The sequence below is a fragment of the Gossypium hirsutum genome, chromosome A05, assembly GCF_007990345.1.
Source record: "Gossypium hirsutum isolate 1008001.06 chromosome A05, Gossypium_hirsutum_v2.1, whole genome shotgun sequence".
NCBI classification, from domain to species: Eukaryota; Viridiplantae; Streptophyta; class Magnoliopsida; order Malvales; family Malvaceae; genus Gossypium; species Gossypium hirsutum.
Genome location: NC_053428.1, coordinates 103,211,932 through 103,228,131, shown reverse-complemented (window position 1 = coordinate 103,228,131; position 16,200 = coordinate 103,211,932). Strand labels below are relative to the sequence as shown.

General features: G+C 35.0%; 1 long non-coding RNA gene across 1 annotated transcript; it reads right to left on the bottom strand.

Annotated features, from left to right (window-relative positions):
- Positions 1–2,547: 2,547 nt before the first annotated feature.
- On the bottom strand, positions 2,548–4,502 carry LOC121229626 (uncharacterized). The gene is made up of 2 exons (XR_005927438.1): positions 3,984–4,502; positions 2,548–3,666 (listed from the first exon to the last, which is right to left on the bottom strand). It is a non-coding gene; the product is annotated as an uncharacterized lncRNA (long non-coding RNA).
- Between the last annotated feature and the right edge of the window lie 11,698 nt (positions 4,503–16,200).

Below are 16,200 nucleotides of genomic sequence, written 5' to 3'. Positions count from 1 at the left end.
AAGCTGTGAAGGGGAGTGCAATACCAGATTTTCTAGCCAGTAGAGCTTTGGAGGATTATGAACCTTTGAATTTCAATTTCCCAATGAAGATCTAATGTATGTAGCAATCGCTGAAGGGGACATGCCTGAAAATCATTCCTGGAAATTAAATTTTGACGGAGCATCTAATGTCGTTGGAAATGGAGTTGGGGCAGTACTAATATCCCCAAATGGAGATCATTATCTGTTCACTTGCAAGCTGGATTTTGACTGCACAAATAACATGACAGAATACAAGGCATGTATCATGGGAATTCGGGCAGCTATAGACCGCGAAATCAAAGTATTAGAAGTGTGCGGAGACTCTGCATTGGTAATTTATCAACTTAAAGGCGAGTGGGAAACGAGAGATCCCAAATTGATCAGTTACCGAAAGTTAATCCTGGAGTTAATTGAAAAGTTTGATGATATTACCTTTCATTACCTCCCGCGAAGCGAGAATCAGATGGCTGACGCCTTGGCTACACTGGCTTCCATGGTCAAAGTAAATGAACAGGAGGATATGAAGCAAATTCAGATGAGTATTTGTGAGGCCCCAGCTCACTGCTGTAATGTTGATGAAGAGGAAGAGAGAGATGATCATCCTTGGTATCATGATATCTTACAATATGTGAAGAGCCGTGCGTACCCAGATAAAGCAACCGAAAATGATAAAAGAACATTGAGGAGGTTAGCCAGTGACTATGTCCTAGACGGTGAGGTCCTATATAAGAAGAGAAAGGATCAGGTGTTGTTAAGATGTGTTGACGCAAAGAAAATTCTAGAGGAAGTCCATGATGGTGTCTGTGGGACACATGCCAATGGTTTCACAATGGCTCGACAAATCATGAGATTCGGATATTACTGGTCTACAATGGAAGGAGATTGCATCAATTACGCTAAGAAATGCCATAAGTGACAAATTTATGGAGACAAGATCCATGTGCCTCCTTCACCCCTCCATGTTATGACTTCCCCATTTCCATTCTCAATGTGGGGCATGGACGTCATTGGGCTAATTTCGCCAAAAGCTTCCAACGGACATCGATTTATTTTTGTGGTTATTGATTACTTTACCAAATGGGTAGATGCTGCTTCGTACGCCAATGTCACAAAGTCAGCGGTCAGCAAGTTCCTGAAGAAGGAGATCATATGTCGTTATGGTATGCCAGAAAGAATCGTATCCGATAACGCGTTGAATCTGAACAACAGCGCAATAGCAGAAGTCTGCAGTTGGTTCAACATTAAACATCACAACTCATCACCATACCGCCCGAAAATGAATGGGGCGGTTGAGGCAGCTAATAAGAATATCAAGAAGATTGTGGGGAAGATGGCGGAGACTTACAAAGATTGGCATGAAAAGCTCCCATTTGCCCTTTATGCTTATCAGACATCTGCCAGAGCTTCTACCGGGGCAACACCTTTCTCATTGGTTTATGGGATGGAGGTAGTTTTACCTATTGAGGTCGAAATCCCTTCTCTCCGAGTTTTATCAAAGTTGAAGTTAGACGAAGAAGAATGGATCCAATCTCGTTACGATCAACTAAACTTGATTGAAGAGAAGAGGCTAAAGGCTATTCGTCATGGCCAAATGTACCAGAGGAGAATGATGCGAGCCTACAACAAAAAAGTTCGCCCTAGGGTGTTCCATGAAGGAGACTTAGTGTTGAAAAAGATTCTCCCTATGCAAAAAGATTTCAGGGGGAAATGGATGCTAAATTGGGAAGGACCCTATGTGGTAAAAAAAAGCTTTCTCGAGAGGGGCATTGATACTAGCAGAGATGGATGGCAAGAGCTTGCCTAACCTGATAAATTCGGATTCTGTCAAAAGATATTTTGCTTGAAGCACTCAGGTGAAAACCCGTAAAGGGCGCCAAAAAAAAAAAGGAGAGGCCAAGGTGAAAACCCGTAAAAGGCGTCTTGAGACCAAAGGGGTTTTGAGTTGAAAACCCGCAAGGGCAATTCAAATTTCGATCCAAATTGGGGCAAGCGGCAATCTCACTACACTTGAATCGACAAAGAGGGGATAAGCTACATCTTGGGGCATCAACAAAATGCTATAGATCCTCTGAGCGCATGCCAAGTTTAAAAAGGTCCTCGAGGAGTTCGTACAGAGAAGCTCAAACTGCAAAATCTGGGGGACCTATTCTGTTCCTTTTCATCTGTTTTTGTATCTCAAGCAATGACTGCTTTCTTTGTTGATACATCTTTCGCAAATTCTGACTCGAATAAATTTCAGTTCTACCTATCATTATAATCTTTTTCGAGTATTTTTATTGAAATAATAATTAATGAACTAATGATGCTCTCAAAAGAAGGTTTTGCATATTACCCTGAAAGGTTTCAAAATAGTACGAGAACCTGAAACAGGACGATTATTTAGAACTCACCAAGCTTAAAAGGGCTAGAAATGTGTGAGAAATAAGGAATTAATTGCATCTCCAAGTCCTCTTCTACTGAGCTGAACAAAAAGGCATATGTCAGGGATGTTACCTTAATAAACGACGAGCGATGACAACCCAAAAATTAAAAATGGATCATTCTCATGACATTTTGCATTTTGTGCATTTAACATCCATAATACATGTAGTTAGGAACATTTGGTTCACATTAATCATGGCATAAGCATGTCACTCTGCTACAGATGGATTCCCCAGTGGACAATGTAGCAAGATTACAGATATCATCAGCCTTATCTTCACTAAGCAGGAGTGAAGCAGGTTAAATATAGCAGATCTTATCTTCGCTGAGCAGGAGCGGAGCAGATCAAATTTTGGTGAATCTTATCTCCACGTACCGGCGATGGAGCAGATTCCAATCATCAGCCTTATCTTCACTGAGCAGGAGTGAAGCAGGCTATAAACCAGATCTTATCTTCACTGAGCAGGAATGAAGCAGATCGAATTTTGATGAATCTTATCTCCACGTACCGACGATGGAACAGATTCCAATCATCAGCCTTGTCTTCACTGAGCAGGAGTGGAGCAGGCTAAATACCAGATCTTATCTTCACTGAGCAGAAGTGAAGCAGATCAAATTTTGATGAATCTTATCTCCACGTACCGGCGATTGAGCAGATTCCAATCACCAGCCTTATCTTCACTGAGCAGGAGTGGAGCAGGCTATATACTAGATCTTATCTTCACTGAGCAAGAGTGAAGCAGATCAAATTTTGGCGAGTCTTATCTCTATATATCGGCAATGGAGTAGATTTCAGCCACCAGCCTTATCTTCATTGAGCAGGAGTGAAGTAGGCTAAACATACAGATCTTATCTTTACTGAGCATGAGTAAAGCAGATCAAATTACAGCAGATCACATATCCGTGAAGCAGCAACGGAGCGTTTTGAAACAATAAGGAGCAGTGGGTTGCGGCAAGGAAGACAAGACTCAGCTGGCCCAGGCAAACTTGGCCCTTCTAAAATCTTTGCTCTGTTCTCGTTACACGACAATGAGCAAAGAGGGGCAGCTGTAGGACCAAATTCATGCCATGATCCAATACAAGAAAAATAGGCACAAAAATAGACCCAAACAAGGCCCAAACGAACAGAGACTCAAAGTTGTTGCATGAGTCCTCGCGCCGCACGCCTCTCACCAGCGTCCCACTCCGCCACGCCTCTCGATTCCGAGATTTTCGCAGCTATATCTTCAACAGAAAACAACAAGAAGCATAGTAACAGGAGGAGACTTGTTTTTCCCTTGTTTTATTTCTAGGCTATAAAAAGCCATTGAAAATACGGTATAAATGGGGTTTTTTTTTCGGGGGAATCAAGAGAAATACAGAGAAATACACCAGATTTCTGAGTAAACTTTTAATACTATCCAATAGAATCAAAGGTGATTATAGTTTTTTTTTTCAAGGTTTTTAGCCTTTGTTGTGCATCCACATTTTTTTTCCTTTCTTTTTTTTCCTTATTTTTGAAAATAATCAAACAAAGTTTTAAAAGAGAAAGGAGGGCTTACCTGGTCCTGATCCGTGAACCGGCGGTGGGGTGGAGGTGCGTGGCACCGATGATCCTCCAGGGTGGCGCAAGCTAGGTTGAATTCCTAGCAAAGAAAAATGGAAAGGGAGCAAGGAAGAAGAAGCATTCTGCTTCTTTTTGTTTGAAAAACAATGGGAATAAGAAATAAAATGGGTCCTGCAGAACCATTCAATAGCTTTTAAAGTGGCGGGGCCCACGTGTTTTGCCCTTAAGGGGTCAATTTGTGCATCAGGTCCCTGTACATTTTCTTGCTGCCCAAATCTGCTTCACTTTTGTTTTTGAATTTCACCCAGCAATTTTGTGCAACTTTTAATTTGGTCCATATTAAATGCTAGGTTCAGAAATTTGGGTAAATTACATTTTTAAACCCCCTTGTTCCACGCGCCCTTCAATGAGGTCCTCCTTTCCCCTTTTATTTGTGCTTTATCCTAGAACTTCCGTTTTGATCTCAATTAAGCCTTATTTTGCTTATTTTAAACACTTTTATCACAAAATTAAATTCTTTTGGTACTATTATTATTAATCTATTGCTATTTTATTTAACTATTTTAGGTTATTTTCCTATTATTTATTGTATTATTTTTTACACTATTATTTATTATACTTATTATATCATTTTCGTTATTTTTTTCTTCCATTTAATTTAGTCAATTTGAGTTATGTTTCACATTATTATATTATTTATTTATTTTTATATTTGTTATATGCTTTGTATACATTTTTCTTAAGTAAAACTAATTATTTTATGTATAACTTGTCATTATATGTATTACATTATTTGGCGTATCATTTTTTTCTTTTGCTAATAATCATTTTTTTCCTGTGTTATTTCTTTTTATATATATATTTTATAATAATTTTAAATATAGTTTATTATACTTATTATATTTTATTCATCATATTTTATTTTTTTTTCCTACCGTTTACTACTATTATTTTACTATCATTATTTATAATTTTTATATGTATATATTCTTCGTTAAAGTTTTTTTTATAATTTTTAATAAACCTACTTTATTATTTTATTATTTTTATATACCATAGTTTTTTTCATTGATTTTTTTTATATACTAAATTTTTTTTTCGCCTTCTTTGTTTGTTTTGAATATCAAAATATCCCTTTATCGGTTCACTCTCAAAATTTTTCAAAACATAGGCAATGTTCGATATTTAAAGAATTCAAAGGATCGTGCCCTAACATACTGGGTTTCGCTTTCTTGGTCTGCTTTGAATGTTCGAATACCCTCTTAAAGCTAAAAACGCACGTTTTAAAGGCAAGATCACATCTGAGGGTCAAAAATATTGTGTCCTAACGTACTGGATGTAATGTTTTACCTCAAGGTGAGATGGTCTTTAATACACATTTGACTTACCTAAATGTTTTAAAAGCCAATAAAAGGAGGACCGCGTTTTTAACTCTGTCCAAATCTTTAATTTTCGACATTGAGACACTAAATAATCAATCAAGTACCAATTTTGGGCGTGTCGAGGGTGCTAATCCTTCCTCGTACGTAACTGACTCCCGAACCAATTTTTTATTTTCGCAGACCAAAATCGTCGTTTTGAAAAATTTATTTATTTATTAAAAACGACCGTGTTTTGAGGTGAACCAATCACACCCTATTAAAAACGATTGGTGGCGACTCCCAACTTTTCATTTTCAAAGTCAATTTCCCGTTTTCAAAAAATGGTTTCAACATAATTCATTCAACTGTTTTGTCCAATAACCTCCTCAGGGGTGTGTTACATTCATATGATATCCTTAATTCCTTTGAGTTAAATTCGTTCACTCAATGCAGTCCTCTTTTATCTTATTGTCACCATTGTGTCTTCTTAATGATTAATATGATCATTGTCAACTAATGACTGTGATAAATTGCTCGATCAAGAACGAGCAACCCGTGGTCATGTTTCATACTTATCAATCCACACAATGCCAGTGAAAGGATATCGTTAAATCCTTAATCGAGCTATGAATCTCATTATTTCTAGTAAAACCATGTCATACACAAGTCATGTACCCAACATACCAGTTATCGGCTCGACCATCATTGGAGCATAAGCCTCCATTTATATCAAAGCACATGAGTTACATACGCATGGTCAGTGACTAACTCAGGATTTAGGCAAGTCACACCATAAACGTCACAAGTGAATTAATTCACAAACGAGGTCAGAATTAATTCAACTTGGGTTCGGTCCAATGTATCATCCTTCCAATGAATACATCTATGTATCTACCCATAGATTCAATTGATCCGATATCCAAGACTAGCCATCTCCCTAATTGGAATTGTAGACGACATAATAATCCTTTTAAGTATTCTTCTAAGTATTTAAATCAAATGCTCACTTTGATTTTTACGGGATTACGGACTCGTTTAGATCATCTACTGAAGTAAGTTATCTTTCTCGCAATGTAAATGTTCTTACAATGCCACTTATCATCAATTTTAACTTAGACAATCAATGAGGTAATATTTGTTTGTCACAATTTCGCTATACATACAAAATATGAAAGATAGAAATACAAATGACATAATAGTGAACTATGAAATTTATTTATTCATTGTTCAAATACATAGAAAACAATTACATGTTTACTACAATATGGGCACCTTTCCCGATATTAAGATATTATTATTCTACTTGAAAATAGTGAGAATTTATTTTCCAAGTATAAATTCTATTTTCCGGAAAAAATAATTCTAACGATTTCTATTGGAAAGAGATTTTTTTCACTGAAAGTAAAGTAAATAATTTATGGTTCTGTGTTTGATTCAACTTCGTTTGAGGCCACACTCAAAGTAGTTCGTGGTACAAGAATAACAGATAAGGTCATTCAGTTGAAAGCCAGAAATGACAAGGATCCATCTAGCTGAAAACATAGGTGCGATTTTGGTAAAAAGTTTATTACTATAAATATCACAAACTGACTCGATTTTTAAAATTTTAATTTTCTGTTGTGCAAGAAAATCGTTTTTGAATCTGATTTTTTCCAACATGAAAACCATGGGGTTAGTAAAAGCCCCAATTGTAACAGCCTAATTTCAGTAGTGTCGAAAATAGTGGTTTTGGGACCACAATTCTGACGAGTGAGTAAATGTTTTAATATTTATTTAATGTCTATAGGGTTAGTTTAAGGTAGTTTTAAATTTTTATTTAGAAATTTTGAAGTTTAAATGGTTAATTAGGTAAAAAGGATTAAATTGAAAAAGATTCAAAAGTTGAATTCTATTAGTTTAAAAGGACTAAATGGCTATGGAAAAGAAAGCTAATGGACTTAGATGGTATTTATACCATATGAAAAGTTAATGGACAATTATGATTTATTTTTGTCATTTTGTAAACTAATAAACTAAGGGTAAATTAGTAATTTAATAAATAGATCTTAAATTAAAATAAAACAAACTAGTATCATCTTCATTAGTCGTCTTCTCCACCAAAAATTGAATAGATAAAACACAATTTTTATATCTTTAAGGTTCGGCCAATTCAAGAGCTTGCATGGTAAGATTTTGTAACCTGTTTTTTGTGATTTTTATGTTTTTGAGCTTATTTTAGCTTAAACTACTTAGCCTAGGGGTTAATTTTTGAAAAATTGTTAAAGGTTGAGGGACTTTCCATGATTGTTTTTTAATGTGTTTTAATGTTCATTGATAGATTATTAAACTTGATTGCTAAACAAACTTGTTTTGTTAAGTGATTTTTGAATTTAAGGTTTAAGGATTAAATTGTTTAAATGGTAAATTCCTTGAATTTTGAGTGAAATGAGCAAAAATGTGGATTGATATAAGTATAGGAAAGAATAAAATAACATGTATAGGACCTTTTTATAATGAATGTCTTTGAGTATGATAATGATCATTTTGGGATGAATAAGACTTTGGAGTACATATTTTGGCAAGTTAGACCTATAATGCTTAGGCAAGTTTAAGTGTTTTGGTCATTTTTAAGTGCTTGTAATATATGGACCTTATGGTGTGTTATGGTAATATGTGAATGGTTGAAATTAGTGTCATTAGGTAGTTAAATGAAATAGGTTTTGTGTTTAAAAAATGGCAATATAGCCTTTTATGATTGAAGTGGTTTTAGTATAAATGTGGTGCCTTTGAATGGCATATTGGTTATATGAAATAAGTTATTTGAATTGGTATGTTAAATGTGTTTTGAAAGATGTTTAGGTCTATTAAATGTATGCACAAATGGTATGGATGATTGGATTTGTTTTGGTCTTGAAATGGCTTATTTTTAGGGTCAAATTATGGAGCATACAACTTGGGAAACGAGCTGTCACACGGTCGTGTGTCACAAGTCAGAGAATTACACTGTCTGGCACAAGGCCTGAGACATGGCCGTGTGACCTAACTCAGTGAGTTACACGGACTGGGACACGGTCGTGTATCCCTTTGTTCGATGTTACACGATCTGGGCTAGGTCATGTACCTAGCCACACAACCGTGTAACCCCTGTTTTCAAAATTTTCAACTTTTTTCCAAATTTTTGATTTGTTTCGATTTAGTCTCAGATTGATCTCGAACTATTTTTAGGGCCTCAAAGGCCTGATTTAAGGCTCAAATGTATAAATGTTTGCTAGGTTTGCGATAAATTTTTAAGTAATTATGTTTTGAAGTTAATTGTTCGAATTTGCATAGTAATGCTCTGTAACCCTAATCTGAAGACTAAGACGGGTTTGGGGTGTTACACCAAAAAAATATAAACCATACTGATCAATAGGTGGTGTATCCATCGGTATAAAATTTGAGGTTGGAGATTATGATGAACTTAATGCATGTACTCTCGATCGCAACCTCAAATGGGGTCTTGTTAGCCTTCTATGACAAATTTTTCTACTCCTTTCCTCTTCCGAAAATAGATATGACTTACCGTGAAGTTTAAACTGTGTCATGTAATCGAAGGTCGTCAAATTCGATTTTCATTGGTGTTTCCCCGCAAGTCAATCTTGTGAAGTTCATCGAGCTCTTGGGGTGAGGACAGTATATTTTTCACAAACCCAAATTGGTGCATCACTCTGTAAGATTCGTTCATCTCAACCATTGCAAAAACTATCAATGGCTATTCAACATGCCAAATATTGTGATTCGTCAAAAATTCGGTCAGGATGCATTCTAGAATTCTCAAATTAGAGCATGACATCCATTCAAACTACATTACAAAATTATAAATTTTATTACATACCTAATATTGAATTTCAAATCCTTATGTAATTATTATATAATTGAATATTTCAAAAACTAACCTTGACTTCTAGCCATTGATCTAACGATAACTGGATATCTTCAAACTCATTTGGTATACCCACATAACTTACTTCATTATTCCACCTATTCAAATAATATGTTATTCCAAAAATATAATAATGAAAATAAACAATATGATAATTATATTATTAAATGAATATTATCTTATTATGAGTGAGAATTAATAAAGGAAGTTTATTAGTAGATGTAAAAATGGTAAGCTTACCATCTCATGACTAAAAAATGAGTATACAACCACCGATTTTTATTTTCTATACTTCAGTTCCCTAACACATCACTTGATATAATGTAGCCAAGACAACTGATCCCCAACTAATTTGTTCGGCTTCTTTTAAGTCGATTAGTTATAAGAACCACCTTAAATGTATTAGATTTCGAGATTTATCTGGTATTAGAAGACCGCCGATCAACCTCAGTATGAATGCTCAAGCGAATTGTTGTATTTCAACTATACTAAAAGAGTTATCGAGATGTTAAAATTTATCTTCTAGCCATTGCATATCTATTCAGCTATCACTAAACTTGTTCGGCACCTTGCCTAATAGTTGGTGGAAAATTGCACTCCAATCACCAACATGCACTACCCTTATAACAATTGGCCCATCAATTGACAAACTGAGTTGTAATTCCACATCCTCGATTGTAATCGTACACTCACCACATGGAAGATGGAATGTGTATGTCTTAGGTCTCCATCTTTCCAGCAAAGTACTGATAAGTGCAGACTCCAAGTGTTTCCTGCCAAGCATACGAAACACATGTAAGAATCCAGCCTCTTCCAAGTGTTGTTCAATAACACGCGCTACTCTCGCACTTAAATTGTGTATATAAGCTTCAATAATCTGATCTTCGTCCTAGTTATATAAATATAAAAAATATAAAAAATAATATTATTAGCAACTTAATAATTATATTAATTAAAATAATATAATATAAAATAATATTTTCTTACCATTTGTAATTGGACGTCGAAAATGGGTTTGTGATCCAAATGAATTAGAGGTGTGAAAATAAAATAAAATAAAATAAAAAAAACACACAGATTTTACCTGGAAACCCTGTTCAGGAAAAAACCACGGGCAGAGGAGAAGAAAATTCACTATATCGAATTCGAATAATTACAAGAGGAATAGACTATGTCTATTTATAGGCTTGTAAAGCCATATTCTAATAGGAGTGTAGTAAGATTGGAACACCTTATTCTAATTAAAATAGATGGAGTTTAATAAGGTTTAAAAAACCTTATTCTAAAATAAAATAAAAGAAGTGTAGTTCTATATGGATTTACTTTTATTTTATTTTACCACTGTATTTTATTTAAATAAGGATTTGAGTCACTTAATTCTAACAATCTCCACCTTGACACGAATTCTCAATGAACAAGTTCTTCATTGCGAACTCTCAATGAACAAGTTCTCCACCTCTTCCATAAAACCCCTTAAGGGTTTAACTTCAACCAAGTCTAAGTAATGCTCAAACTTGGTTATAGGAAGTGACTTAGTCATCATATCTGCAGGATTTTCATGAGTACTAATTTTGCTCACAACAATATCACCACGAGCAATAATATCACGAACAAAATGATACCAAACATCAATGTGTTTTGTTCTCTCATGAAACATTTGATCTTTTGCAAGGAAGATTACACTCTGACTGTCACAAAATATTGTACTGATTTGAAAGTCTTCATTGAGTTCACTAAAGAGTCCCTTCAACCAAATAGCTTCTTTACAAGCCTGAGTAATCGCCATGTACCCAGCTTCAGTGGTAGACAAAGCGACTGTAGTTTGCAAAGTAACTTTCCAATTGATTGCACAACCTCCGATTGTAAAGACATAACCTTTGAGAGATCTTCTTTGATCAAGGTCTCCAGCAAAATCAGCATCAACATACCTAATGGCTCCATCTCTAATTCTTTCAAACTGTAAGCAAACATCAGTAGTACCTCGTAAGTATCTTAAAATCTACTGAACTGCTTTCCAATGTTCTTTATCGGGATTCACCATGTATCTGCTAACTACACTAACTACATATGATAAATCTAGATGTGAACAAACTATAGCATACATGAGAGATCCCAGTGCACTAGAGTATGGAACATGTGATATGTACTTAATCTCATCATCTGATTTTGGAGACAAAGCCGATGAAAGTCTGAAATGGGCTACTAAAGGAGTACTAACAGGCTTAGCACTTTGCATATTGAACCTGCAAAGAACTTTCTCAATGTACCCCTTCTGACTTAGGTACAATTTACTTGCTTTTCTATCTCTGAGAATCTCCATACCAAGTATCTTCCTTGTTGGTCTCAAATCTTTCATCTCAAATTCTTCACTTAGTTGGGCTTTGACCTTTCTTATCTCTTTTTTATCTTTTGTTTCTATCAACATATCATCAACATAAAAAAGTAGATACACAAAAGAACCATCACTATTTTTCTTAAAGTAAATACAACTGTCAAAACTATTTTTTTTTGAAATCATGAGAAGTCATAAAGGAATCAAACCTCTTGTATCACTGTCTTGGTGACTGTTTCAAATCGTAAAGGGACTTTTTCAGTAAGAAAACATAGTCCTCTTTATCTGAGACTGTAAAACCCTCTGGTTGTTGCATGTAAATATCCTCCTCAAGTTCTCCATGCAAAAATACAGTTTTTATATCTAACTGCTCAAGCTCCAAATCATGCATGGCCACAATACCAAGCAAAGCTCGAATTGAACTATGATTCACAACTGGGGAGAACACATCTGTGAAGTCCACTCCTAGAATTTGACTGTAACCCTTTGCAACAAGCCTTGCTTTATATCTAGGTTCTTCAACTCCTGAAGTCTCTTCTTTCTTTTTAAACACCCTTTTACAATGAATAACCTTTTTACCTTTAGGAAGCTTCACAAGATCCCATGTTCTATTTTTGTAGAGTGGTTCAATCTCCTCTTGCATAGCAAACATCCACTTTTCTATGTCTTCATAGCTAACCGCCTCAGAATAATTAGATGGCTCTTAGTTTGCATCTATATCTTTAGCCATATTTAAAGCATAAGCAACTAGATTAGCCTAGGCATACTTCTTCGAAGGTTTGATTTCTCTTCTAGTTCTATTTTTAGCGATAGAGTATTGTGGTGAGGAAGCAACTCTATTCTCAATTTTTGTACTGGTTTGAGGAGTCGACTTTATATTAATCTGATGCTCCACCTGCTTTTGATTTTCTTTATTGGAAGAGTCTTTAAGAGATAAGTTAGGTAGTGTAGCAGTTTCATCAAAAACAACATCTCTGCTAATATTAACTTTTTTATTTTCAGGACACCATAACTTATACCCTTTTACACTAGCTTTATAACCAAGAAAAACACATTTAATGGATCTCAGTTCCAATTTTCTATTATCAATATAAGCATACCCAGGACACCCAAAGATCTTTAAATTAGAATAATTAGCAGGATTACCAGACCATACCTCTTGTAGAGTCTTTTTCTCAATGTCAACGGATGGAGGTCGGTTGATCAAAAAATGCAGTAGAGGTTGCTTCTGCCCAAAACAACTTTAATAAGTTGGCATTTGACAACATAATCGAACTTTTTCTATAATCGTTCTATTCATTCGTCCTGCAACTCCGTTTTGCTGTGGAGTATGGTTAACTGTCAAGTGTCTCATGATCCCTTCTGACTTGCACAATCTATTAAACTTATCAGAACAAAACTCTATGCCATTGTCTGTACGAAGGTATTTTATTTGTTTTTCCGTTTAATTTTCAATCATAATTTTTCAAGACTTAAATACGAAAAACACATCGCTTTTCTGCTTTAGGAAGAACGCCCAGACTTTTCTGAAAAAATCATCAATAAAAGTTAGCATATAATTAGCTCCACCTCTCAAAGGCACTCTGGATGGCCCCCACAGATCAGAATGAATATACTCCAACGTTCCCTTCGTGTTATGGATTCCTCTGGTGAATCGAACTCTCTTTTGCTTCCCAAAAACACAGTGCTCACAAAACTTCAGTTTGCAAATTCCTTACCCATCAAGAAGTCCTCTTTTGCTCAATTCTACCATGTCATTCTCACTCATATGCCCTAGACGCATATGCCAAATTTTAGTAATATCATCATCTGACAAGGAAAAGGAAGCGACAGCTGCATCACCAGTAACAGTAGAACCCTGCAAAACATATAACTTGTCAGTCTTTCTCTGCCATTTTATCACAACAAGGGAACCTTTGGAAATCTTTAAAACCCCACTTTCAGCTGTGTATCTGTACCCTTTTGAATCAAGAGTACTCAACGAAATTAAATTTCTCTTCAATTCTGGAACATGTCGTACGTCACTAAGTGTTCTGACAATTCTATCAAATATCTTAACTTTAATTGTTCCAACACCTGTGATTTTACACGAAGCATTATTTCTCATCAAAACAACACCTTCAGACACTATTTCGTAAGTTGTAAACCAATCCCAATTGGGACTCATGTGGAAGGTGTAGCCTGAATCAAGTATCCACTACTCGCTCACTTTAGAATTGTTAACAGAAGCGACTAGAATTTCACCATCGCTATAGTCTTCTACAATATCATCTTTATCAGAATTTTTTGGTTGTTTTCCCTTTTGATTCACAGCCTCCCTTTTAATCTTGTTCTGTAGCTTATAGCACTCAGATTTAATTTGCCCTTTCTTCTTGCAAAAGTTACAAGTTTTACCTCTATTTGAAGACTTCGATCTACCCTTAGATTTACTGCAAGGATTTCGTTCCTATGTCCTTCCACGATCATCATCAGCATTCCCATCTTGTCTCCCACGAACAATGAGACCCTCTCCTTGAGAGTTGGGTTTAACCATAAAATGCTTTATCTTATCATACGAGGTCAAAATATCATAAACCTCATCAACTGTGAGAGACTCGCAGCTATATAAAATCGTGTCTCTAAAGGTTGAATAAGACGGGGGCAACGAACAAAGTAGAATCAACCCTAGATCTTCCTTATCATGCTGAACCTCCATGGCCTCCAAGTTTGAGAGAGTTTCTTTAAACACTATTAGGTGTTCGTGTACAGACGCACATTCCTCCAAACGATGAGCATAAAGACGTCGCTGCATATGCAACTTGTTTGTTAGAGTTTTCGACATACATATTTGTTCTAGCCTCTTCCATAATACAGCAGCGGCCTTCTCCTTCATCACATCCTGCAAAATTTCATTGGACAAATGCAGATGTAATTGTCTTAACGCCTTTCAATCCTTACATTTCTTCTCTTAATCTGTTAATGTCGAAGGAATCTTATCTATCCCTAGCAGGGCATCCTCCAGATCCATCTGCACAAGAACTGCTAGCATCTTAATATGCCACAACGCAAATCTAGTGTTGCAATCCAACAGCAGAATTTCATACTTCAAAGACGCCATTACTGTGACCGAGATGAACAACCCGGAAGCTCGGATACCAATTTGCAAAAATAAAATAAAATAAAAAATACACAGATTTTATGCGAAAACCCTTTCGGGAAAAAACCACGGGCAGAGGAGAAGAAAATGCACTATGTCGAATTCGAATAATTATAAGAGGAATAGACTATGTCTATTTATAGGATTGTAAAGTCATATTCTAATAGGAGTGTAGTAAGATTTAAACACTTTATTCTAATCAATATAAAATAGATGGAGTTTATTAAGATTTAAAAAACCTTATTCTAAAATAAAATAAAAGAAGTGTAGTTCTATATGGATTTTACTTTTATTTTATTTTACCACTGTATTTTATTTAAATAAGGATTCGAGTCACTTAATTCTAACAAGAGGCATTGACATTTTTAAAATGATTAAAATCGAATAAATGAGAAGAAAATTTTGAGAGATTAGGATAAAAATTAAGAACAAAAAAGTTGAGAGAATAGATCAATAGGATTGAATGAAAAAATTTGAAAATGAACGGGGTATATATAGGGAAAAAAGGCATCATTAGGTTGAAAAAATGTGGTCATTGGTCTCAACGGTTTATATATATTATTTTTATTTTAAAAACAATTTTGGCACGCAGTAGGGCCACGTGGTGAAAATGCGCCCTACTAGTGGCGCTATCCCGTCCCAAAATCAACCTATTTCCCTAATTTTCAACGAAAATGGTTTAAATTCCTAATTTTGTTTTTAAATTGGCATATTTGCCTAATTTTACCATTAAAATGAGTATTATTATCTTTTTTAAGGTTGTTAGGAAAAGGTTAAACATATATTTTGGTATTTAAATTTGGTTTCAAGGTTCAAATTGGCATTTGAGGTTTTTTTTTTTTGTCCTTAGGTACTTGAGCTTGGCTATAAAGTTCAACTTGGTACTTAAAGTTTATTTTGGTTCAATTAGGTACGTAAACTTAGTTTTTTAGTTCAAATTGGTATCTGAACTTGACTTTTTTTGTGTAAATTAGTACTTATGGTAAATGAATCATTTGAACCAATTTGAATTATGAAGCCAAGTTCAGATATTAATTTAAACAGTTTAGACACCTTGCTGGACCAAAAAAAGTTTAGGTACCAAATTGAACATCGAGGCCAAGTTTAGGAACCTAATTGGACAAAAAAAAGCTTTAAATACCAATTTGAACCTTGAAGCCAAATTCATGTACCAAAATATATATTTACCCTTAGGAAAATAAAGTTCGAAAAGCAACATACATACCACGTTTAAGGAAATGATGAGTTACAGGAAGCTAACATGATTGACATATTAGGCGGATACCATAATCATGAAGACAGCATAGGCGTGTCTTCAAGGGGTAGTTGCTTGAGGATTCTTAGTTGCATTTGCAGCCATAAACAAGAGCAACTTCTTAAATAATTATAATTATTTATCCAATGAATTGAATAAATATTATGGTATTAATAGGCGTATAATCAATTAAAGAAAACGTTAAATCAGTTAAATGAAGAAAAAGA